At 35.3% G+C, this 24821-nt stretch overlaps 1 long non-coding RNA gene across 1 annotated transcript in view; it reads left to right on the forward strand.

The window, feature by feature from the left end:
- The first annotated feature begins 1610 nt into the window (after positions 1-1610).
- Positions 1611-24821, forward strand: part of LOC136792876 (uncharacterized) — a 36816-nt gene continuing 13605 nt past the window's right edge. Inside the window, exons 1-2 of the long non-coding RNA XR_010837430.1 lie at positions 1611-1691; positions 21154-21259. This is a non-coding gene — a long non-coding RNA (uncharacterized lncRNA). The remainder of the gene's footprint in view (positions 1692-21153; positions 21260-24821) is intronic.

The following is a 24821-nucleotide window of genomic DNA, read 5'->3' on the forward strand; positions in this document are numbered from 1 at the left end:
GAAAATACATCTCTCTAGAATCAAGCATCAGGGCTACTTTTTCTCTGCTCCTACATTTGGAATGCAGTATGCAAGGCTGCACTTTCTAGCTTTCTTGAGGTCACCATGGTCTGCCAGTGCTATTCTCTTGAATAATGTATGTTTGGCCCAGAAAATGACCTTATCTGCTGGTTCGCATCTTTTATATTGAAAAGTTTACATCATTCAAGTCAAACTGAAGAGTTTTTCCATAAACATTTGCTTTTCATTTTTATTTATGAATGACATTTTAAATTCATGCACCATAATGTGCAATTTTAATAATAAGAATTGTGGAAATATTATCAATACAAACCTATGTATCTGACATATTGTTTCAATTTTTTTGAATTGCATCGAGTGATTTAGTCTTAAATTTTTCAAAACGTGTGGTTAAATATTTAATGGGATATAAGACTTTGTTGTACCCGGCCAATAAAGATCAGGGCTTCCTGGCAGCTAACGCCACATTTGGCATAGGTTTCAGATTTCAGGAAGTTAGAAGATGTTTCAATCAATTATTAATTTAATTTGAAGGTGGCTCTTAGAGAGGATTTTGAGAAAGACAACCTAAACTGCGTTAACAAACGCAACCATATTTCTACTGGAAATTGTATAATTATAGATCATATGGCTTTATGTTGCTGAAGAAAAGAGAGAGACTGTGGCATTCCACTGAAATCATGGAAAGATGTTATAAATTACATTTCCAGACACTGAAATCCAACCTTTTTTGTGTGTATATCCTTCACTCCCACTCCCTCCTTAAAAGTGCCCCCTTATCTCTCCCCTGAGATGTGATTTTCTTCCTCTTCCTTTGAATGGTAAATAGTGAGAGAATTTTGTAATCCTATTACGGCATTAATCACATTCAGCCTTTTATTGGAAGAACTGGTGTTCTACTAACTTACACATGCTTTGATAGATTAAAATTCTTGAAAACTATAATCATCTTCTGTTTATTATGGGATGTGCTGTGGCACCTTGCTTCTGACTCACACACTCAAGTGGGTGCTTGATGAATGCTTTTGTTTATTTTTGAAACAAAGGTGTGTATTAGGGTTGTCTTTCTGGGGAAGTGGAGCAAGGTCAGTGAGTATTGAGAACTACAGCTCTCCTTACAAGCATTATTTGTATCCCAATTTCTTGTCTTGTTCCAGTTCTCGCCATTTCCCCCCTTATGCTTCATTCTCTTGCAGAATCAAACCACATTTTGTCTGAAAACACCTGGTCTCTTTTCTTTTGCTTGTGTTGTTCTTGCTTCCTGTAATGCCTTGATGTGTGTGTGTGTACATGCATGTGTGTAGAGGTGGGAGGAAATGATAATATGAAGTAAAAAAGTTATTTTTTATAAATAATAAGAGCTAACAGTTATATAGTGCTGACTCTATTATTGATGCTGTTATAAGTGCTTTAAAATATGATCTTATTTGATTCTTACGACAACTTTCTGGCTGAGCTAATTTTTTTATTTCCTTGTTTTTAGATAAAAAGCCACAAAAGCAGAGAAGTCAATTAATTTGCCCAAAATCATACAACCTGAAGTGACAGTAGGCAAGGTGGCAACTATAACAGAGTTAAATCCTGGCAGAAGGCTCGTGTCCACTTAAACTATGCCACTTCCCTGATAATAAGATATACTGGCTAGGATGAACCATTTTGGCTCCATAAAGGTGAAACAACATTTTGTCCATATTTTCTTTCTTTTTCAGACTTAGTCATCTTCAAAAGCAAAATCCTTTAAGTTTTATAAACTTTTGACCAGGCTTGACAAAATATCTTAGCTTTCATTTCTGGCAGAAGAGTAAAACAAACAAACAATGCATACATGTGTAAGTGAAAATTAACTGGTAAATGAACCTGCCATACATATTTTAAGGCAATTTATTTATTAATGCATTATTTTTTAGAAAATTCTTTCTAAAATGACCAGTGAAGGAATTTTACATATGTAGTCTTAAAATGTATTGGCATCTTTGATTCCTCAAAACGCTTTATGTGTTTTTAAAAAAAGATTTATAATAATGTACATGAGAATTTTTTTGTGTGTGTATTAAGAGAATACGCTATTTGGTTAATATTTCTGTAAGGGAGTTTCTTAAAGTATTGAAAAATTCTCATAAGAGTCAGTCCTTGAATGGCTGATAGAATATGAAAACTTAACAAGTGTCTAGTTTAATACAACTTACAGGAAACTGAGAATGTTTTAGTAGAATTACTACGTAAATTTTATTTAGCTGATAGATATAATCAGACAAAATACTTTCAAATATTTTATTCTATCCATGAAAACCAATTTTGTCATTTTACAGATATGACTGACAGTACTTTTATTATCTTTTCAACAATCTTACTGAATATTTTTCTTTCAAAACTAATTCTATTTGAACTTTTTATTTTATTTTCTTTCCTCTTAGAATTCCCTAAAAGATCTTGATAAAACCCAGTCTATATCTTTCTTGGCTTTGCAACTTTCTAGAATGCTTAAATACATATTTTATATCTGTAAAATGCACCCTTAACATCCTGTCCCTTTTTTCTGTTTAATAACAATAATGATAATGATACTATATAAAAATATTAATTCATGTTTGGTGGTTGAGACATGTCTAAATCACTCCTCCATACCACCTGGTTTTCTAATTCAGCTTGTTCATTATACTTAGATTTTGTTTTAATAACTTTCCTAGAAGCCACGCTCTGTAGATAAGTTTTTTCAATTGAGAATAAGATGGGCATGTAAAACTTCAGAAACATTGGTTCTAGCTCAATTATTGTGATTACTTATTTTCATGACATTAATTTTTCTTAATTCCACTGTTACTCTTTCCTGTAATTAATTTTTCACTAACTCTCAAGGGATCTTGTCTCTTTCTTACAAATAAACTTTTTAAATACCAAGTTACTCCAATTTTCTAATCAAAATTTTCACACTCCTAATACATTAGGATCCTAAATTTCTGTCTAGCCTCAGATCCCATCTCTGCATCTTATACTTGACATCTTGAGCAGAATTGCACCACACTTCTCTGAAAACGATTTTGTGTTTCCCCTATTGTTCCTACCTCCCAGAATACTCATCTTCTTGTCTTGTTAATCTCTTATTTATCCTTTAAAACTCAGATCAAATTCCACCTCTTTAAGAAACCCATTGCTAATTTCCTTAAACTTAGCTGACAACTCTGCTATGTTAATCACTATCCCCTATGTAAACTTCTATTTTAGAATTAACACGTGCTAAACAGTGAGTTCATTGCAGTCAGGATCATATTTTATTTATTTTAAGGTCTTTGGGGATTAATAGTGTCTGGTACACCTTCATCACTGTAAGTATAATATTTCCCATTTAATAGTGCTTACTAGGGGCCAGGAAATACACTATACCCTTTAGATGATTGACTTCACTTAACATAGAATCCCTATGAGGTGGGCATCATTCTCACCCCTGATTTACTGATGAAAAAAAAAAGTCAAAAGATGGACTGACTTGCCCAAGGTCACATAATAGTGAATGGTGGAGCCACAGTTTGAACTTAGATTACCTGGCTCTTGAGAGAGCCTCTCTCTTTACTCACCATGTTTGAAGACATACCAAGAAACTTGTGGTACATTGTCTTTCTAGAAACAAACCTAGAATCTAGTACAGCAAAAATTACTGAACTTATTGAAAAGGTATCAAGGATAAAGACTGTAAGATTAAGTCAGTGAAAAAGAAAACAATTGGCTTTTTTATTATTTACATATAAATTTCTTGTCATGGATAATTATTTGGTATTCTAAGAAATACTATGACAGGGAATAAACATTGCTGAGCTTGGTTCTCAAGGCAAAAGCAAGACCTTTGAAGTTTGACAGAACTGATTTTCACTTAGCTCTGCAATTTAAGGGTTGTTTGACCTTAAATGCGTTGTAGTAGCAAAGGCTGTTTTAGTTTTTTTAAAGTCCAAATTTTTTTATTGAGGTATGATTCACAATTTTAAAGGCTATATTCCATTTTTAGTTACTATAAAATATTGGCTATATTCCCTGTTTTGTACAATATATCCATACAGCTGTTTTTTTCTTTTTAGTGGGTGTATTGTGCTTTGGGCACTATTTTATTTTATTTTTTAACATCTTTATGGGAGTAACATCTCTATGTCTGCATCTTTATTCCTGTCCTGCCCCTAGGTTCTTCAGAACAATTTTTTTTTGATTTTACATATATATGTTAGCATACGGTATTTGTTTTTCTTTCTGACTTACTTCACTCTGTATGACAGACTCTAGGTCTATCCACTTCACTACACAGATAACTCAGTTTCATTTCTTTTTATGGCTGAGCAATATTCCATTGTATATATGTGCCACATCTTCTTTATCCATTCATCTCTCACTGAACACTTAGGTTGCTTCCATGCCCTGGCTATTGTAAATAGAGCTGCAGTGAACACTGTGGTACATGACTCTTTTTGAATTATGGTTTTCTCAGGGTATATGCCCAGTAGTGGGATTGCTGGGTCATATGGTAATTCTATTTTTAGTTTTTTAAGGAACCTCCATACTGTTCTGCATAGTGGCTATATTAATTTACATTTCCACCAACAGTGCAAGAGGCTTCCCTTTTCTCCACACCCTCTCCAGCATTTATTGTTTGTAGATTTTTTGATGATGGCCATTCTGACTGGTTTGAGGTGATACTTCACTGTAGTTTTGATTTGCATTTCTCTAATGATTAGTGATGTTGAGTATCCTTTCATATGTTTGTTGGCAATCTGTATATCTTCTTTGGAGAAATGTCTATTTAGATCTTCTGCCCATTTTTGGATTGGGTTTTTTTTTTTTTTTTGATATTGATATTGAGTTGCGTGAGCTGCTGTGTATTTTGGAGATAAATCCTTTGTCAGTTGCTTCATTGGCAAATATTTTCTCCCATTCTGAGAGTTGTCTTTTTGTCTTGTTTATGGTTTCCTCTGCTGTCCCATTTGTTTATTTTTGTTTTTATTTCCACTACTCTAGGAGACATTTTTCACAGAACTAGAACAAAACATTTCACAATTTGTATGGAAACACAAAAGACCCTGAATAGGCAAAGCAATCTTGAGAAAGAAAACAAGAGCTGGAGGAATCAGGCTCCCTGACTTCAGACTACACTACAAAGCTACAGTCATCAAGACAGTATGGTACTGGCACAAAAACAGAAATATAGATCAATGGAACAGGATAGAAAGCCCAGAGATAAACCCACACACATATCGTCACCTTATCTTTGATAAAGGAGGCAAGGGTATACAGTGGAGAAAAGACAGCCCCTTCAATAAGTGGTGCTGGGAAAACTGGACAGCTACATGTAAAAGAAAGAAACTAGAACACTCCCTAACACCATACACAAAAATAAACTCAAAATGGATTAAAGACCAAAATGTAAGGCCAGACACTATAAAACTCTTACAGGAAAACACAGGCAGAACACTCTATGACATACATCACAGCAAAGCCTGTTTTAAATGCTCACACACACACACACTCTCCACCAAGCATGCAGAAGTTCAGCACCTACCATTCTAAGTGTCTAGACAGGCACTTACACCTCTGCCTTTGTAATTAGAGAAATTATGCCTTTCCTCAGTTCAAAGAAATTTTGGAGATCAGAGATGCATTATTTTCTTAAAATCATTTGTTGTTTATCAATCTTAGTATCTTTTCATCCTTGCTTTCCTGTCATACTCAGGGAATTACAAATGGCAGCAACCAATTCTCACCATTTTCTACAGCCTGATGAAATGTAGCTTCTACTACCACCTTCTCTTTAATTGATAGCAAAGGGAGAGCAATTGTATAAAATATTTGTACTGACTAATGAACAAGTGGTGAGGAGTCACTGCAAGAGCCATCAGATTCTGCAGATTCTATAAATTTGTACCAAACCAACAAACTGTTAGAGCTGTCAAAGTGTGGGATTATTGACTTCTGTGTGTCCTTACAATCTTATCCATTAAATGGCTGGATTTTGTGGCAGAAGGTGAGAGATTAATGATCTAAAACAATCAGAAACTAGGACTCAAATAGTATTCCTGCTGTAATGAATAGCTACTTTATTAAATATAATAAACATGTTTTAAGTAGTAAGTGGCTGAAATTTTTATGGGTAAAACTAATAATAAGAATATTAACATTTTATTGATTATAAGGGAAATACGGTACAATTATTAAGATTTAGACTAATCTGTTAACCAAGGAATCAAAAGGAAACACAATATGAGTATTTAATCTCCTTGAGACTTAGATCATGATCTTTAAAATTGGGATGGTAATACTTCTCTTTTAGAGCTATTATAAAGAGTAAACCAAAAATATGCCTAAAAGGTGCCTTAGCACAGTACTTAGTACATTGTTGGAAATCAATACTCTTTAGTCTCTTTTTTTCTTAATACAAACAATGAGCATTGGAATGAAAGAGGTTAACATAGAGACTTTTTTTTTCCAGCTTTGGAAATTAGTTAAGAGCCATTAGGTGACTTTTAACAGAAAATCCTTTTATAAGCCCTGGGCTCTGAAGTCCCGGACTAAGCATACTACCTTGTAAATAGTGGGAGTAGCCAAAATGAGTAGCCAAAGCAAAGTGTATGCATTTCAGCTATATTACAACACAAGGAACTTTTATGGTATTTTAGGAAACACAACAGTTGCTTAAACAGATAATTGGGATGTAGAAGTTTTTATTCTATTATTCACATGACATTCAAATATGAAGTAAAAACATAAAAATAGAAAACAGATTATTCCTTGCCAGGAATTAAGGATAGGAGGGCTGAGGGGGCATGTATGGCTATAAAGGAGTAGCATGAGGGAGCCTTGTGTTGATGGTATAGCTCAGTATGTTGAATTTGGTGATAGTTACAGGAGGCTGCACATCTGATAAAATTGCACAGAGCTGCACACACAAACATATAAATACATACACACACAGACAAATGATTGCATTTATAACTGAAAGAACATGGATAATCTCTGTGGATTGTACCAATGTTAATTTCCTGGCATTAATATTGCACTGAAATTATGCAGCATGTAAATATAGAGAGATGCTGGGTAAAGGATGCATGGCACTAACCTGTACATTTCTTTGCAACTTCCTATATATCTATAATTATTTTGAAATGAAAAGTTAAAAAACATGACAATAGGCGGAATATGCAGGGACTTACTATTTTCCAAGCATGCAATGAGCACAATATATCCATTATCATTTTTAAGTTTTACAACATCTATTTAAGTTAAAAAACTGTTACTATTTCCCTTTTACAAGTAAGGGAAATGAGATGTTGAACAGTAAAATAACTTACTGAGAAACATATAGCCAAACAGAAGAACCAACATAAGCATTTCAATTTTATATATTTTTGAGGAAATGAATCTTTGTAGCTAAATACAGAATCTCAGAATAGACAAAAACCATTGATTCTGATAAATCATACATCCTGTCATGTAGACGGCCAGTCTTGTCAGTGACCAGTTTGATATCCATTGACGTGACAGTGGTCAATATAATGTTTTACCACTCTTAGTTACTGAAGTTGACTTCTCAGAGTTTACATGCTGAGGTTTATAGTAGGTTACACATTTTTCCATAAAGGCATTAAATGATATTTACCATCAGAAAGCATTAGTGAAGCTTTCTTTCAAGTTAATTCTTGTCTAATCTGTTTTCATTAATGAATCTGTTTTTATTAATGAAACGTTCTGTTAAAATATATAATGGCTCTTAGAACCTCTTGGACTCAGTAGATCCAAAACTTTGAAACTAAATGTTGAATGTAGGTGGAAGGAAAATAATTCCCAGTATGGAGATATGGTGAGCTACTTAAATACAGATTATAATATTTTTAAAAATTATGGTCAGTAAATTTGATAACTTTTTCTTTTTTAAAAGTTTATTGTGGTAATAACTTTTAACATAAGCTCTACCTTCCTAACAGATTTTTAAGTGTACAATAGCTAAGTTGTGGAAACAGCCTAAATGTCTGTTAAAATGTGTGGTATATACATGCAATGAAATACTACTCAGCCTTACAGAGAAGGAAATCCTGCAGTATGCAGCAACATGGGTGAACACTGAGGTCATTATTCCAAGAGAAATTAGCCAGTCACAGGACGAATTCTAGGCAATGTTAAGTGAGATGATTACTGTTGGTTTACATTGGAAAAAAATTTATTCCTGAATATTTACCCAAAACATAGATTAAAAGATTTTTCTCGAAATAAAATTGGCTTACAAAGGAGAAAAGACTGTCTTACTTTGTATACAGTTTGAATGTGGGTCCAATAGCTAATTTAGTTGTGTGAGATTTTCACTAGTGTCATTTACCTCTCACAGTTTACTGAGTATGGAGTGATGTGTGTGGAGTGATAAAAATGACAGGTAATTAAGATTCAAAATAGATTTGAATTAATTTTACTAAAAATAAATCAGCTTTTAAAATATGAAAGTGTAACTTGATGAGTGAGGCAGACCAGGTATGGAGAAGGCAGAGTGTCATGGTTAATTGTGGTCATTCCTGTATATCAAGGAGTTTAAGTTAAATCAGGGCTAAGTTTGTTATAATAGTTATCATTTTTTCAACAGTTACCATGTACCAAAGACTAAGTGCTTTCAAGACATGACCTTGTTTAATCCTTACAATAATCTTGAGAAACAGCTGCAATTATTATCTCCATTTTAGATATGAAGAAGCTGAAAGTTATGGACACTATGTGAATTGTCCATTGTTACTTTAATAATCAAAATGCTGGTTAAACTTTTGTAACAAGAACCAGAATAATAGAAGTTCAAGACTGATGATATGGTAGCTCCCACAGGAGTATAAGATGGCAGCTTTAGCACCTACCATTGTGTCTGAATTCCTTCAATGGAAGAAGGAAATGCAGAAAATTCTCCTTTCCTTTTAAGAAATGAACCAGGCATTTGCTTATATTATATTCGCTCACACTCCATTGTCCATAATACAGAAACATGTCCATACCTAGTTGTAAGGGCTGAAAACAGTCTTTAGCTGAGTGGCTATGTTCTAGCCAAAACTATTTTTGAAGAAGTGGAGAACAGATACTGGGGGTACACAGTCATCTCTTCAAAAGCAAATTATTACAATGGATCAAATGTATATGTACCCTTATTCCCACACACAGAGCATACTCACCCCTTCTCCAAGTAACAATCCTACAGGCCATCGTTACTGTATCTAGTTCAAAGTCTAGGAATAAGTTGCTGTTCTTTCCATTATGTCTGGATATTGATCCTCATGGGCTGACCCACTACAAAATAAAAGCTATCCACTGATCCTCACCCACAACCAGCATACGTCTAGTGTAGAATAACAGATTAAGAACAGGTTTGCTGCCATAAAACTGCTATTGAGAAGTGGAAAGAATGAAAACAGACATTAATCACTATTCCATAGTAATTAGCAAATCCCACTGAGCAGAAATTACAAAAATCATCTGCTCTGCGTTCTTCAGAAATGGAATAACAGCCTTGGTTGCCAGATCTGGTGGTCTCTGAGTCTGTATTCCAGGAGTATAGGTGGGACTCCCTTGCACATTGTCCCCTCTGGACTTGCTTTACACTCGAAGATGTTGTTACTTGTTCCTTGTACATGACCATTGAAGAGAATTAATTTCTTGTGGGCTGTAGAGCTTTTAATTTGATTTCTATTGGCAAGGTTTTAGGACTTGGGATTGTTTTGTGAGCAGTCACAGGCTTGTGGTTCCTTTGGCAAAACAAATACAAAAAAAATTGGAAGGCTTCACACACATATATTTCCAGATAGTTTCATATAGACAAAAGTGTTCTTAATCATAGTATGTTCCTAAGAGCTGCTTCAAAATTCTCCAGAGATTTTGTGAAAACAGTGCGGGTGTAGAAAAGCTGACATCACCCTTTGGAAGTGGGTGTGGTTCTTCCTTGACTGGAATCTCAAATGACTTCCTGGTATATTTAGCTTCATCTCTTAACCTTCATTTTCCCTAGTTTACCATCTCTCTTCACTTGATCCTAACCACTTTGTTTGATTTTTCTAAAGACTTTTTCTTCTTTTAGTCTTTTAGCAAGTATCTGAGGTGCCTACTCCATTGCAAGGCACAGTGCTAGGCACTGAGGATATAATGACGAACAGGTGTGATTTCTACTCCCATGGAGTTTACTCTCTGGTTGGGAGTAAGACAGTAAACAGAAGAACATTTTGGTTTTGATTTAAATATTATTCTAATAAAGTACACAATAAAAAAGTGTAGTGAATTCAAATACTAATGACTTTTAATATCCAAGATCTACACAATTTTGGTCTATTCTTTACCCTGTTAAAGAATCAATTGTTGCTCCTCAATTTTTCTAATACCTGCTCTTGTCACTAGTCATGTTCATGATGTTCAGGTCTCAGTTTGGCTTGAGGAATAAATAGTCTCATTCATTTCCTCTAGAAAACAAACTACAACATTAGTTTTTCACTGGGACTGTTATATAATCAATAAACACTCTTTTGTTATTGATTGAAGACTGTAATGTATCCTTAAGCGAAATTTAACTTGATTAAATACTATATGCTTTCCATTAATCTCTTAATAGCGTACTCAAAGACTACAATTATTGGAAAAGAAATTTTTCCCCTTTAATCTTTGGAGCTTTCCACTAAAATTTATGCTTTTAGCAGGTATCACCTTAAGAACTAGGATTACTGTCAAAGACTATTGTGAACAATATTCACACTTGTACTTCAGTTTGACAACTACGAAGATATTTTTGTTATACACTGTAGATTCACTTGGTGTTTTCACATCTTAAGTGCATTTTCCCTAACTGCCACATGCAGTTTCTATGGTTACAGGCTAATTCCATTTCTATTTTTGCCTTTAAGAGACCATACTGCTATACATGGAATCAAAGCCAAGAAGAATTTAGCCCTAATGCTTCCTCTTTGGATTTTGTTTTTAATACAACCATCTTCAGTACAAGATTAGTTTCATGTTATGAATCTATTAACTATGATTAAGTATAATCCTTTGGAAAGTAAATTCATGGAATTTTCCTCCTCCTTCCTATCTGTCTACCACGAAGACTGCGTTTGTGGTGGGGTCTCGTTAGTCATTTACCAAAGTTCCAGTGGCTTGTATAAGACTTGTGCCAGAAAAACCATCCTTCTAAAAGTACAGTGTGACTTTTAATTTTCTTTCTTCTGTGAATCTATTTTTCCCTATTTTGAGAATACTTAAAAATCTGTTTTTCTTTATTATATTACTTCTAATCTTAACTATTCCTTTCCCAAATAATTTGAAGCTACTGTTTGATAGACAAAATTCTTGTTGCTGGTGATTAAAGCAAACAAAAATATTACCTCCTGATTTAACAAGGCCTATAATTCATATAAATAGTGATAAAAGTGAGCCAAATCAGTATGATAGGATCCTATTCAACGACATGATCAATGAGGGTTGATTTTCTTATGTTGAACATATTGCATTTCTTGGGTAACTCTCACTTGGTCAAGTTGCATAATCTTTTTCATATGCTGCTGGATTTGGCATGCTAGCATTTTGTTCAGAATTTTTACATCTGTTTTTATAAGAGATTTTGGTCTGTATTTTTCTTTTCTTCTGATGCTTTGTCTTCAGTAGCAGTATCAGGGTAAAGCTGGCTTCATAGAATGAGTTAGAAAGTGTTCCTTCCTTTTTTTAATTTTTATTTTTAGAAAGGGTTTGAGAAGGATTGATGTTAGTTATTAAATGTTTGGTAGAATACACCAGTAAAGCCATCTGGTTCTAGACTTTCCCTGGCCGGGAATTTTTCTTTGTTGGGAGATTTTTGATTGCTGATTCAATCTCTTTACTTGTCATAGATCTATTGGGATTTTCCATTCCTTCTTGAATCAGCTTAGGTAATTTGTGTGTTTCCAGGAATTTTTCCATTTCTTTGTGGTTATCTTTTTTTTTTTTTTTTTAAACATACAACTGTTCATAGTATTCCCTCATACTCCTCTTTATTTCTGAAAGGTCAATAGTTTATCCCCACTTTAATTTCTGATTTTAGTTGTTCATGTCTTCTCTCTTTTTTCTTTGTCAGTCTGAAGTTTTGTCAGAAATAAAGAAATATTTTAAAAAAATCTAATATATATTAAATTTTCTAATGGATGGCTATCAAATTCTGAGTAAGGGAATGTTATTGATACTTAGTAAACTGGGGTCAGGATAGATAAGAAATATTCTAAAAAGTAAAGATTTAGGGAGACTAATTTTGGAAGAATCATTAATACCAAGCAGACAATTAATAATCATAATTTTCACAATCTCTCATTCTGATGACTCTAGTTGTAAAATTAAAAAAATGACTTAGAAAAAGCTGAGAAGCTTAATATGGCATAATTCCCAATAAGATTTCTTAGGAGATATTTAGAAAAAAATCTAGACTTTGTTGACTTGAACTCACAAGTCTTCATGTCCATAAAAGCAGCAGAATATCAATGGAAGAATTAATAATAATTCTTTATGCAATAATAAGCTTTTTCAAAGAAGTACCTGCTATATAAATGAACCAAAGATGGTCTTTGTATATTGGTCCTTAAGTTGTTACTCCTTCATAGCAAGATGAGCTCAAAAGCCCTCTGCTGCCAAGTTCAAAATTTTATACATACAATTGCTTTACACATAGCTCATACTAGCAGACTTTTAGCCTTATGGCCTGCCTGATTTGCATCTCTGGAGAAACTATGCCCAATATCTACTAGCCATAGAGTAGATAAACTCTCAGGCTATAAAGACCCAAACTACTGCTGCCCTTCTGGGCTCTCTAACCCAGACACTCCACACCATGTTGCTGAGCAACATTCATCTAGATACATTGAAGTCCCTATCTGATACCACTCTCCCCTAAGAGTTTTCTTGCTCTCTTCTTCTGGATGGTATCCCCCTCCTCAATATTATAAACTGTGGACGATCTCTTGCTATGGGAGACCTCACCTGAATGTAAACCTGTTAGAGTGTCATTCAGATAAACTTGTGTGTGCTACTGCCTCTGCGTGGTTATATCTTTTCCTTGATCAGCCCCAATCCTGAGAATTCCTTACAGTACCTTCTATTAGATAGGGATGGCAGACCTCCACATTTTCATTGTAAAAACAAACATACAATTCAAAAACAAAAGAGAGGCTGACTTGGGTTTTGTATGTAGAAATTGCATGTGCAAAAGTCTCCCTGTGAGAAGCGAGAAAGAACTTGACACTTTTGAGGGGCTGAGAGGTGGCAAAGGCACCTGGAGCAAAGAGTATGAGGTAGCAAGTAGCACACAGTGAAGCTGGAGAGATTGGTGAGGCCAATCTGTTTAATGCCTAATAAAGAGGTTGCATTTTTATTCCATGTACAATAGGAAACCATTGCAGATTCTACTTAGGGGAATGACATAATCTAATGATGCTATAATAATCTTTTAATGATGACTTTAAAAGAGGCAGAATAAAATTTTTATTTAGAGCACAAACTGAACCAAGTAAAACATGCATAAAAAAATGAGTCAGTGAAAAAAAAAGACAAGAAAAGAACTTGTCTTTTCTTTAAACTTTTTTTGGTAGTATTTATTTATTTATTGCAGTATCGTAGTATTGATTGTAGCATTTCAGTATTTATTTATTGTACTAGTTATGTATTTGATAGCTAGTTAGCAAATATAAAACTGTGCTAACATTTTATTTTTTTTAACAACTATATTGGATTATAATTGCTTTACAATGGTGTGTTAGTTTCTGCTGTACAACAAAGTGAATCAGTTCTGTGTATACGTATATCCCCTCCTTCCTGAGTCTCCCTCCCTCCCTCCCTATCCCACCCCTCTAGGTGGTCACAGAGCACCGAGCTCATCTCTCTGTGCTATATAGCAGCTTCCCACTAGCCATCTATTTTACACATGGTAGTGTATATATGTCCATGCTACTCTCTCAATTTGTCCCACCCTCCCCTTCTTCCCACCCTGTGTCCACAAGTCTGTTCTCTATGCTTGTCTCTATTCCTGCCCTGCCACTAGGTTCATCAGTACCATTTTTTTAGATTCCATATATATGTGTTAGCATATGGTATTTGTTTTCTCTTTCTGATTTACTTCACTCTGTATGACAGACTCTAGGTCCATCCACCTCACTACAAATGACTCAATATGAGGAGAATAAGAGGGAGAAGGTAAAGCATGGAATTAGGATGATGTAGTAACAGGCTGCAGCATTATCCAGAGAGGGATGTAGGTAGCTTGGACTAGGTGGTTGCATTGGGCATGGAGACACAAACTAGGACTTGAGACACATTGTGCAGAGACAACAGGCTTGCTGTGGATTTTATGAAGAAGTTTTCTGACCTGAGCAACTGTGTGGGTGGTGTTGCCATGTTAAGAAATGAAAAAGAATGTGGGAAGAATATGTTTTAGTTAGTTCTATTTTGAATGTGCTGGGTTATGGTGCCTTTGAACATCCAAGTTAATGATAAGAAAAATATAAGAACTGGAGCTCTGAAGAGAGTTCATATCAATACGAGATTCATCAGAGTATACAGAATGAGCCTTAAAGGTCAGTCCCAAAGGAGGGTGAAATTAGCATTTTAGGTGGATAAATAAGAAGGTAAGATGAAAAATAGTTATGATTGCACTGTGAAATACTCAATTCTAGGATAAAGAGTTGGAACTTCAAATACTCAATTCTAGGATAAAGAGTTGGAAGGTGACGGGGAGTTATTGAATATTTTGTGCAGGAAGAAACTTATATAAACAGAGATTAATGAATACTAATCTGGCAGTGGTAAGCTGGATAGGTTGAGAGACAAAACTGAAGTGAGGGATATGAAATATAAAGCAGTTTCATCATTATCAAATTATCAAAGACTTTAAAAAAGTGTGACCCAGCAAATGTGAGAGTAAGTAGAATGTATGATGGCTAAGAATGGGTATTGCTCCAAACTTTGGGGAAAGGAATTTTCTTAAAATAAAAAGAGAGATATCATGTATAAGCTCATTGGCTTTGTCTCAGAAATATCAATTCAAGGAACTTATATTAAGAGGAAGAAAAAATTTCACAGAACCCTAAAAACAGAAAAGTTCTTACATACAATCATTACAGTACTCTTTAAATAATGAAAACAGAATAATTACTTAAATAAATTCTAGTACGTTTACATGAAATAATAACATGAAACCATTAAAACTATGTTTATGTAGTTATTTAACAATGAAGGAAATATTATAATTAGGCAGATTATATAATTAAAAACTAAACTATGTGAAACCTTCACAGAAAATGGTATAGTGAGATTAATGATGCCTTCTTTTCCCTTTCTGAATTTTCCATTGTTCAAATACTGACCATAGAGAAGGATAAAAAAAAAAACTACCAAAAAGGAAAAGCAATTGTAGACATTTAAACTTAAACTAATAAAGGGATGAATCAGTGTGTTGATCTAAATGGAAATATAAGAGCTAATTTGCATAGGAATTATTACTAAAATTTTCAATATTTACTGAGTACTTACTCTGGCCAACATTTTGTTAAACATTTTAAATTCACTATCCTATTTCATTCTCACAATACACTTAAATGATTAAAACCAATACTATACCCATTTTATAGATAAGAGAGTTTTGTTAAATTGCAACAGGTTCATTTTAGTAAGCTGACATGCCAAGATTCAGATCCATCTCTGTGTAACTCAGAACCACTGTGCAATAAATTTAGGCAGCTATGAAAGGGGGATGGTTGAAGTTATTGGGATGGATGAGATCACTAAAAGAAATGAGAAGAGAATCTTGTGGAAAGATCACAATTCAAGCACGGGAGAAATAAGGAATTCATTGTTAATGCAAGTTTGCTTGGAACCTGATATCCCGTCCCCAGTGTGGGTGTTTTGCTTGAGTCAGATCATCAACTTAGCATCTCTGACACACTCCTCTCAGTACCAACTCCATTCCTTTCTCTCCTGTAGTTTCCTCTTTCTGACAGGCCTCTACCCTGTGAACCCAGCTGAATGCTACCACTCTTCCTGTTCTCAGCATTGGAGATTTCCCAGAAAACTGCACACCACTCTCAACTTTGCTCAGTGCTCTTATGAGGCTGTGATGTGGAGTTAATAAAGACAATTCTAGCTTAGACGTATATCAATTTTAATATTACTAAGAAGTTAACCTAGGGTTCAACCAGTTCATGAATTGAAAGTGCAAAATCTGGTTGTATAAATAATTGAGGCTCTTTAAGACCCCTGGTATACAACTGCTCTGAGGGAGCTAGAGCAGAAAAAAAGGAAAAAAATTATGTTCTTGTGTTACATTTATTAGCTGATGAATTGAAAAAGAGAGACTGTTAATAAAGTGCATTGATTTACAGATCTTTCAATCAGTCTAGGATATTCTATGCTGCATTAACTTTGGCACAGAAAGTGGACTCAATTTTACTATTCTCAGTTTTCACACCCTATTGTTTTATGCCATTTTGTTTTCCAGATTAAACTCTTCTCCAGCTTTACTGTCTTCAGAGTGAGTACAATGAACAGAAGATAGGAAACATTGTTCAGAAATCACTGTCCTGTGATATTCAGAGCTTTGTATTCATCATTGATCAGTCATTACATAAGGCCAACTAGGACATCTATATCCTTAATCAAGAGTGCAGAGTCTCTCATAGCCAAGACCAACATGTGAAGGCAGAATTAATTGCTCTGGGTGTCATTTATTGATCTTGTGTTGTGTGAGGCAGACATGCCCACTTTTATTATCTGCTTAATTGAAAAGCAAAAACACTAATAATAAAGTTCATTGATTTCCAAATTTTCAAAATCTGGTGACTATGTCACAAAGGCAATCTTTAATTTTCAAACCTTCTTCTGCTGTTAGTCTGGCTTGAATAAACAAGAAGAGGCTCAGTAAATATGACTGGATAACAAGGTTTAGCTTCACCAGGAATATCTATCCCCTTCTGTGGACATAATTTTTGCATGTTAAAGCCATGATCTATCTTAAAAGTAGAGGTAATAACATTTAGATTATTTAAAAACACAACATGATACTTATAAAATTTCTTAGCATCTTTCTTATGTATGAATATTTTTTTCTTTTTTTTCCCCTTTGTTGTAAAACATTTGTAATCTTAACAGGAAAAATATATTTATCATCTTTGGTTGTTTGATTGGTGTTATTTAATACTTTTACATTTTTATCCACTCATTTGGTGAATTTCAGAAGCATAAGGATGCCATTTAATGGCCCACAGGGATGAACGTGCTTGTTTTTAACGTAACGTATTCATAGTAAGGTAGAATGACTCTACTTGATATAGGGAACATTATCATGAAGCAAAGGAAAATGAGTTCAGAACTCAGGACAGTTCTTATAAAAGTATCAATTATCTGAATTTTCCAACTAAAGTTATTTTCAAGTCTAAGTAGAAAAACATTTATTTTAGGAGACCAAGGTTAAGATTCCATCACTGCTGCTGACTTACCTCCTGAATTCACTTGATGACTTAGTCCGTGCTTCAAACTCTTATTCTATGTCTTAGTCAAATCTGAAAAAAAAAAAAAGTGGTTGAACTAGACCTAGGTCAACACATACATGGAGAATATTGCATCAATCTTGCCCACAGCTGGCCATGGAACGTCATTATTTCTCTCCAAAACAAGAACAAGTATCACAATTTTCCTCAGTACAATACTCTTGGCAGCCTTAATGTCAGAGTTGGCATATTATGTTGAAACCTGTATAATTATTTGGAAGACATTTACTAATGTCTTTCCTGGATCTAAAATTCTATATTTCTGCACAAAGTTTAATATTGACAGTAGTAAAATATTATTTTGACTTAAATTTATGATGCATTTTAACTATATATTATACCTATTCAATACTCATATCTTAAGATTTGTGACTGTATATTATTAGATACTTATTATTAGATACTATACTTATTACTTATACTAGGATTCTTGAATAATTGGGTCTTTCAATACATAAACATTTAGGACCTGAAGGATATTTTTCACTTTAATTAAAGAACAATTAAAATTATCTTACTGATTTTGAGATACAGTTTATTCTCTGACTCATTTAATGATAAATCTGTCACTGGTGAATCCAGTGTTCCTTTAGGAAATACAGTTCAAATTTGTTTTGCCCTTTGATTTCAAGAATTCACTACTTGCAATCTTTTTGGTTAATATTTGACCTCTTTTAAGTTTCTTCATAGATTTACCCTATGAGAGTTGCCCGAACTATCTTGACAGGTACTGTACTGGTTTGCTAGAATTGCTATAACAAATTACCTCAACCTTGGTGCATTAAAACAATACATATCTATTTTCTTACAGTACTGGAAGGCAGAAGTCAAAATTAGTTCCAATGGGCCTAAATCAATGTGTCAGCAGGGCTATGGTCCCTTGGGAAGCTCTAGAGGAGAATCCTCTGCCTTGCTTTTTCCAGCTTCAGCAGCTATATTCTTCGCATTCCTTGGCTTGTGGACCCTTCCTCCATCTTCAAAGCCAGCAGCATGGTGTCTTCAAATCTCTCTCCTTCTGCTGAGGTCATCTCATTACCTTTTCTTCTCTCTGTGTTCCTCTTATAAGGAATATCTCCCTTTGTTTTCCTCTTATAAGGACACTTGATTATATTTAAACCCACCTGGATAACCCAGGGTAATCTCTGCAACTCAAGTACCTTAATCTCTTTTTAAGGTAACATTCATAGGCTCCAGGGATTAGGATCTAAAAATCTCTTTGGGGGTCATTATTTCAGCTTATCACAGATGCCACAGAGACACAGTTTATAATATCGAAAATAAGGAAAACAAATTATTTTTCAAGATTCATGAATATATTTATGGTATCTCAAGTTCTGAGGAGGAAATGTCATGACTTTCTAGTTACATACAACTAAAACTGCAATGGTACTATTGCCCTATTGTTGGTTAAAAAAACTTTTAGTGTGATGATATAATTGTATTAAATCATGTTTGTAATCTGAATCTCTTTGTGACTAACGTTATGTGTATTTTTTTTTAAACTTAGCTGAATTGAGACATAGTCTATGCCTATGTACATGATCATGTCACAATATTCCACTCGTATTACGATTCATCTTTCTTATACCTACTGTTATGCCAGAAGGGAAATATTCAACCATGGAAAATATGATGGAAAATTTAATTGTCCATTTAACAAATATTTACTGAACATCTTCTATGTACCAGGCACTCCTCTTAGAACTGTGGCTATATGCATAAACCAAATAGTCAAAAATCCCCTGCTATAGTGTTTAGGGGAGGGGGTGGGCAAATTATGCTCAGAGAATTGTTTTTGCCAAGTAGTATATTTAACATAAGTTCACTGCAGGAATTTCACAAGTCAATAGCATACAGGGTAATGTCTCTTAATAAGCCAATAAAGAAATAACATACTCCAAACAAATGAAAAATGAATTACTCTATTGTTCCATGCAAGGGGACATGAAAGGAATAAGTCCAGATTTAGTTGAGATGTACCTTTTCTGCGAATTTTGGCTTCTTGAGAGCGTCAGCTTGGCCAGTGGAGAGCTGACATCAGCTGCAGCGCAAAAATAAAAGTGCCTTGTTGCTGGAGCACGTTGCTAGGGAACGAGGGCGCCCGTGTTGACTGGCAGGCTGATCTCCTTGGGACGGAGGAGGCTGCTGCCAGGTTTGTCCTCACTGCCAATAAAGAAGTCACCTTTATCATGGCAGTAGCTAATGTCCGAAGGTCTTCGGAGAGCGAGATCAGCAAAGGGTAGCTTTGTCCAGAGGGAACCTGAAACTCTCGGATAGGCCTCACAAACTCTCGGATAGGCCTCACAAACTCTCGGCGAGTCCTCACAAACTCTCGGCGAGGCCTCACAAACCTCTCGGAGAGGCCTCACAAACTCTCGGCGAGGCCTCACAATCTCTCGGCGAGGCCTCCTCACAAACTCTCGGCGAGGCCTCCTCACAAACTCTCGGCGAGGCCGCCTCACAAACTCTCGGAGAGGCCGCCTCACAAACTCTCGGAGAGGCCGCCTCACAAACTCTCGGAGAGGCCGCCTCACAAACTCTCGGATATGCCTCGCAAACTCTCGGAGAGTCCTCACAAACTCTCGGATACGCCTCGCAAACTCTCGGCGAGTCCTCACAAACTCTCGGATAGGCCTCACAAACTCTCGGCGAGGCCTCACAAACCTCTCGGCGAGGCCTCACAAACTCTCGGCGAGGCCTCACAAACCTCTCGGAGAGGCCTCACAAACTCTCGGATATGCCTCGCAAACTCTCGGAGAGTCCTCACAAACTCTCGGATATGCCTCGCAAACTCTCGCAGAGGCCTCACAAACTCTCGCAGAGGCCTCACAAACTCTCGGATACGCCTCGCAAACTCTCGCAGAGGCCTCACAAACTCTCGCAGAGGCCTCACAAACTCTCGCAGAGGCCTCACAAACTCTCGGATACGCCTCGCAAACTCTCGCAGAGGCCTCACAAACTCTCGGATATGCCTCACAAACTCTCGGATATGCCTCGCAAACTCTCGGATATGCCTCGCAAACTCTCGGATATGCCTCGCAAACTCTCGCAGAGGCCTCACAAACTCTCGGATATGCCTCGCAAACTCTCGCAGAGGCCTCACAAACTCTCGCAGAGGCCTCACAAACTCGCGGTATTCATGGCCTGTCTAATCCTTCCCTTGTCTTGCTTGCTTCTCCACGCATTCTTGCTTACAAGCTCCCAGCTGAGGCCCTCAGCAGCTGAGCTCTGAGGGCTTATCAACCACAGCAGATGAGATGATGACATCCTGACACAGCTTCCTTCATTCTTGTATCAAAATAAGTTTAACAACTTTTTTTCGGTCTTTGCCATAAACAAGTGGATTAAAACAACTTCCCCTACGTCATAAACCAGTGGATTTGAAAGCATATCAGACTGGTACAGAATACTTGCCGTTACGACGTTTGCATTCTAGTTGGGAAACATGAAATGTAATAGTAGTCTACTGTCTCGGGAAGCACAAAAATCCATTTTTTTCATTAGAATAAAACATGAAAACAAGAAAAATTTATGACTGTTAGATTGTCCTCTGATTTATCTTCTCCCTTTCCTTCTTCCTTTACCCACTCTCCAGAAACATCTCCTACGCATGTGGGCACTTTTAAAATAGAACTCTTTCAATTGCTCTACACCTCTGGAACAGCGCAGTATTACAGGCCTGAGCCGTTTCAGCCCATAAGGTTGGTCTCATTTGCTTTATTAATAACCTACTTGATAAGCATGGTTTTCAAAAGGCATCTGGAATAACTGAAAAACATGCTACAATTTCTATATATGCTATCAAATTGGATATAATCCTTGGCCATCCTCTAGGCAGTTTGCTGTGCCCCCCACCTTACTACCTTTGGAGAACATGTGCTTCCCAGAAAAGAGCAGCAGGCCATTTCTCTAAAAACCCCAAGGCGAAAGAGTGCTCGCCCCCGAGCACACAGTGTTTGGGGTTGTCAAAATGGTACTTACTGAAATTTGATGAGGCTAGAAATCAGTAGCATTATAATGTGAGCCCTCCGGTGACACAGAAATGGGCTTTGATCATGTCATTTTTTTTTCACTTTTAGTTCTTTTTTTAAAAAAATAGAAAATGGAGAGACACAAATTCAAAGATACGAATACATCAATCTATGAGGAGCTAAAATGTTCCCTAAAATATAGTCTTTTCATGTGTAAAATTGGTTTACTGATTCTATAGAAATTATTTTTTAACATTCTGATTATCACACCTATTAGGATGTCAATTAGGATATAATTGCCTTTGGGGATTAATTTCATTTAGCTAATGCAAATATTTGATGATCCCTTTTTAATATCCTTGTAGTTCAAATAAACTATCTTGGACACTACGTTAAAAGCTTTGTAAATGTTTACATGGGCTGGAAACTCAAGGATATTTCTAAATTATCAAATACTGAGAAATGAATCAATGTTAACTTGTATGACCCTGAAAGTTAAATTGCATTTGGCAATATCTATATTCATGCTAGTGCTATGAATATACATAAAAGAAGGTTACAATCTAAGGTTTTCTCTGTTCCCGCATGTCAAAGGTTAACTGTAGGCTTGGGTAACAGATATAACTAGTGAGGAGTGGGGGCTTGCTGTCTAAGGAGCTGCATTTTAGTTTGTTGTAATAGAATCATACTCTTAGGTCTTCATCTACTTCACTGAAAGCCTTCTGTGATCCACATTTGACAATCACTATTCTTTTGTTCTTGTAGTACCATTGTTAAATGACATTTTCATAATTTTAAGTTCTACTAAATTTGACATTTTCTATTTTTATCATCACCTACACAAATCAATGAATGATGAATAAGGCAAGCAGAGACCAACAGCTTGGTTGTGGCTTGTAGAAATAATTAAGGGGCTGCATAAATAGGAAAAGTGCTTTGTGTCTCTAGAAACTATAACTACCTCATAATTCTCCATGTGTCCCAGTAATGTTACATACATGTAGCAGATGCTCAATGAATATTTACTAAGTGATGAAAATGAATGGGTTTCATGCTTATAGTTCTGTAATAATATTTGAACATCGGACTTTTTCACATATTGAATCTCAGCATCAATCTTTAAAAAAAAATCTATAAAGACATAAGTGAGACAAAGCCCTTTCTATAGACTTCAGAACTCTGTCAGATATTCTATAATGCTCTTTTATACTTTATGTATATGTGATTAATTGAATGATATTTTCTTTAAGGATACATTAGAATAGCAAATAACTGTATCTTCCAAGAATAAATGTAGCAGTAGAGAGTTAGGAAATTAAATTAAAAAGCCTATAGAAAGTTCTCATTAAATCAACTTGAGTATTTCTCCAAGTGCATTCCTGCAGCGACACAGAAGGCCAAGTCGAGCTTTAAAATTCCTGCTATCTGTAGATGTTGACATTATAGAAAAGTGGCAGAATCAAGCTTATCCATTCTAGCTCTGCAGAATTATTAACTAACACTGTATTCAGTGTCAACAAGGGCCTGCCCTAGACAGTGCCTCCAATTTGTTTTTGGTTCCTGTCCAGGACCCTATGACCTGATTTTCAAACTCTTCAGTCTCCCTTCAGCTGCTTCTGAAGGTTTTTCTGGTTCATAACTGAAAGTCAATTGATCACTTTATAGACATTAACTGAAACCACTTAGATGTTACATCTCCTTGTATGTTTTAGTTAAAATGGGTAATCCTTTTGTTAACAACCCTCATCTACCAGCCCGTTTATGTACTAGACACAACTAAGTGTTTTATGTTTATTACTCAAGTTAGTTTTTGCAGCATTTTGTCTTTATGAGGTAGCTATCATACCTCATGATATGACAGCTTTTATTTAACTCAGGAGGACACTTAGATTAAGAAAAATTTAATAACTTGCTCACAGACCCCTGACTTTGGGGCCCTTCACAGCAGTGGCTTTTCCCACTGAGTCCTCTTTCTGCTGCATAGGCCAAACTTACTTCCAACTTGCATTTGTGAACTTCTTATATTTCTTGATTCCTGATCCCGTTTTTGTTGGTTTAAATCAGATTTTCTTTGACTTTGGATACTGTCAGGCAGGCCTTATTTCTTCTGGCTTCTAGCTAACCAACTTTTTTTCACCCAATTCTATGACTGTTTTTATAGTTTAAAAAGATTTGACTGCTCCCCATCTGTGGTTACAAACAAAGTGTTCTGAGGTCTGGAGCTTAGAAATTGGATTAGAAAAGTGAATCGTCAAATAAATAAGAAAGATGTGAATGTTGTTTTCTTTTCTCTCATGGTTTAACTAGGGGAGAGGTAGATGAACGTAACTTGTGTTATAATTGGATGTCGTTTTCTAGATGCAAGCACATTTCTCATAAACCTTAGCACAATTTTTCGATAGCATTATGATCATGGGGCTAAGGAAATAAAATCAAATTTGGTTTAAATAAAGTATCTTTGCTAAGTTAATATCAAGTTATGTTCTATTAATGCTCAGGTTAAACAGGGTCAGAGCTAGAAGGAATCATTGATATTCTGAGGTTTATTGACAATTTATTGGTCTCCAGCAAAGTTTGGTATAAAAATGCAATCTGTATAACAGTTGATAAAATGTCTTCATCAAAAACTAAGAATGTATGACAGGGCTTGTCTCAATTTTAACATGTTAATTTAAAAATTTGTTACTTTTCTGTGGCTCTGTTATTTCAATATCCTTTCATTAGCTTCTGTTATACTCATATGAATTGGCCTTCTTTGCAGTAAATGTCCAGTTAGTACAGTTTGGGACTATTATTGCATGAAAAAACACTATAATATTTGAGCTGTAGAAATAAATTTGTTGAAAATGTTTTTAAAGCACTTAAACTTTCATACTCATAATTTGTAATTAAGAAACATATGGTAAAGAGACAAAGAGAGAAACGTATTAGCAGCCTCTCTCAGTGGGGTCTTATATCTGTACCTTGACAGGGAGACTCTAGGCTCAAGTTCAGGTCCTCATATTTTTAGACTCAGAATGTTCAGGTCAGCAGAAAACTCTACTTAATACAAGTTGTTCAGTTACTTTTCGATTGCTTGCCTTAGACCAGTAAAATTGGCTTGACCATAATCAGAGCAAAGAGATATAGTAGTCATGAAGGATATTTGATACATCTTTTGCTGCAACATACCTATCCAGAGAATATAGTTATGCCATGCAGATCTTGGTAACTCCATCATTATCTTAGATCTAGTGTTATAATTATAGTCTTTTCTTTGAGACTTTTATCAAATGGGTAAATGTGACTTTTC

The sequence above is a fragment of the Kogia breviceps genome, chromosome 17, assembly GCF_026419965.1.
Source record: "Kogia breviceps isolate mKogBre1 chromosome 17, mKogBre1 haplotype 1, whole genome shotgun sequence".
In the NCBI taxonomy this organism is placed as follows: Eukaryota; Metazoa; Chordata; class Mammalia; order Artiodactyla; family Physeteridae; genus Kogia; species Kogia breviceps.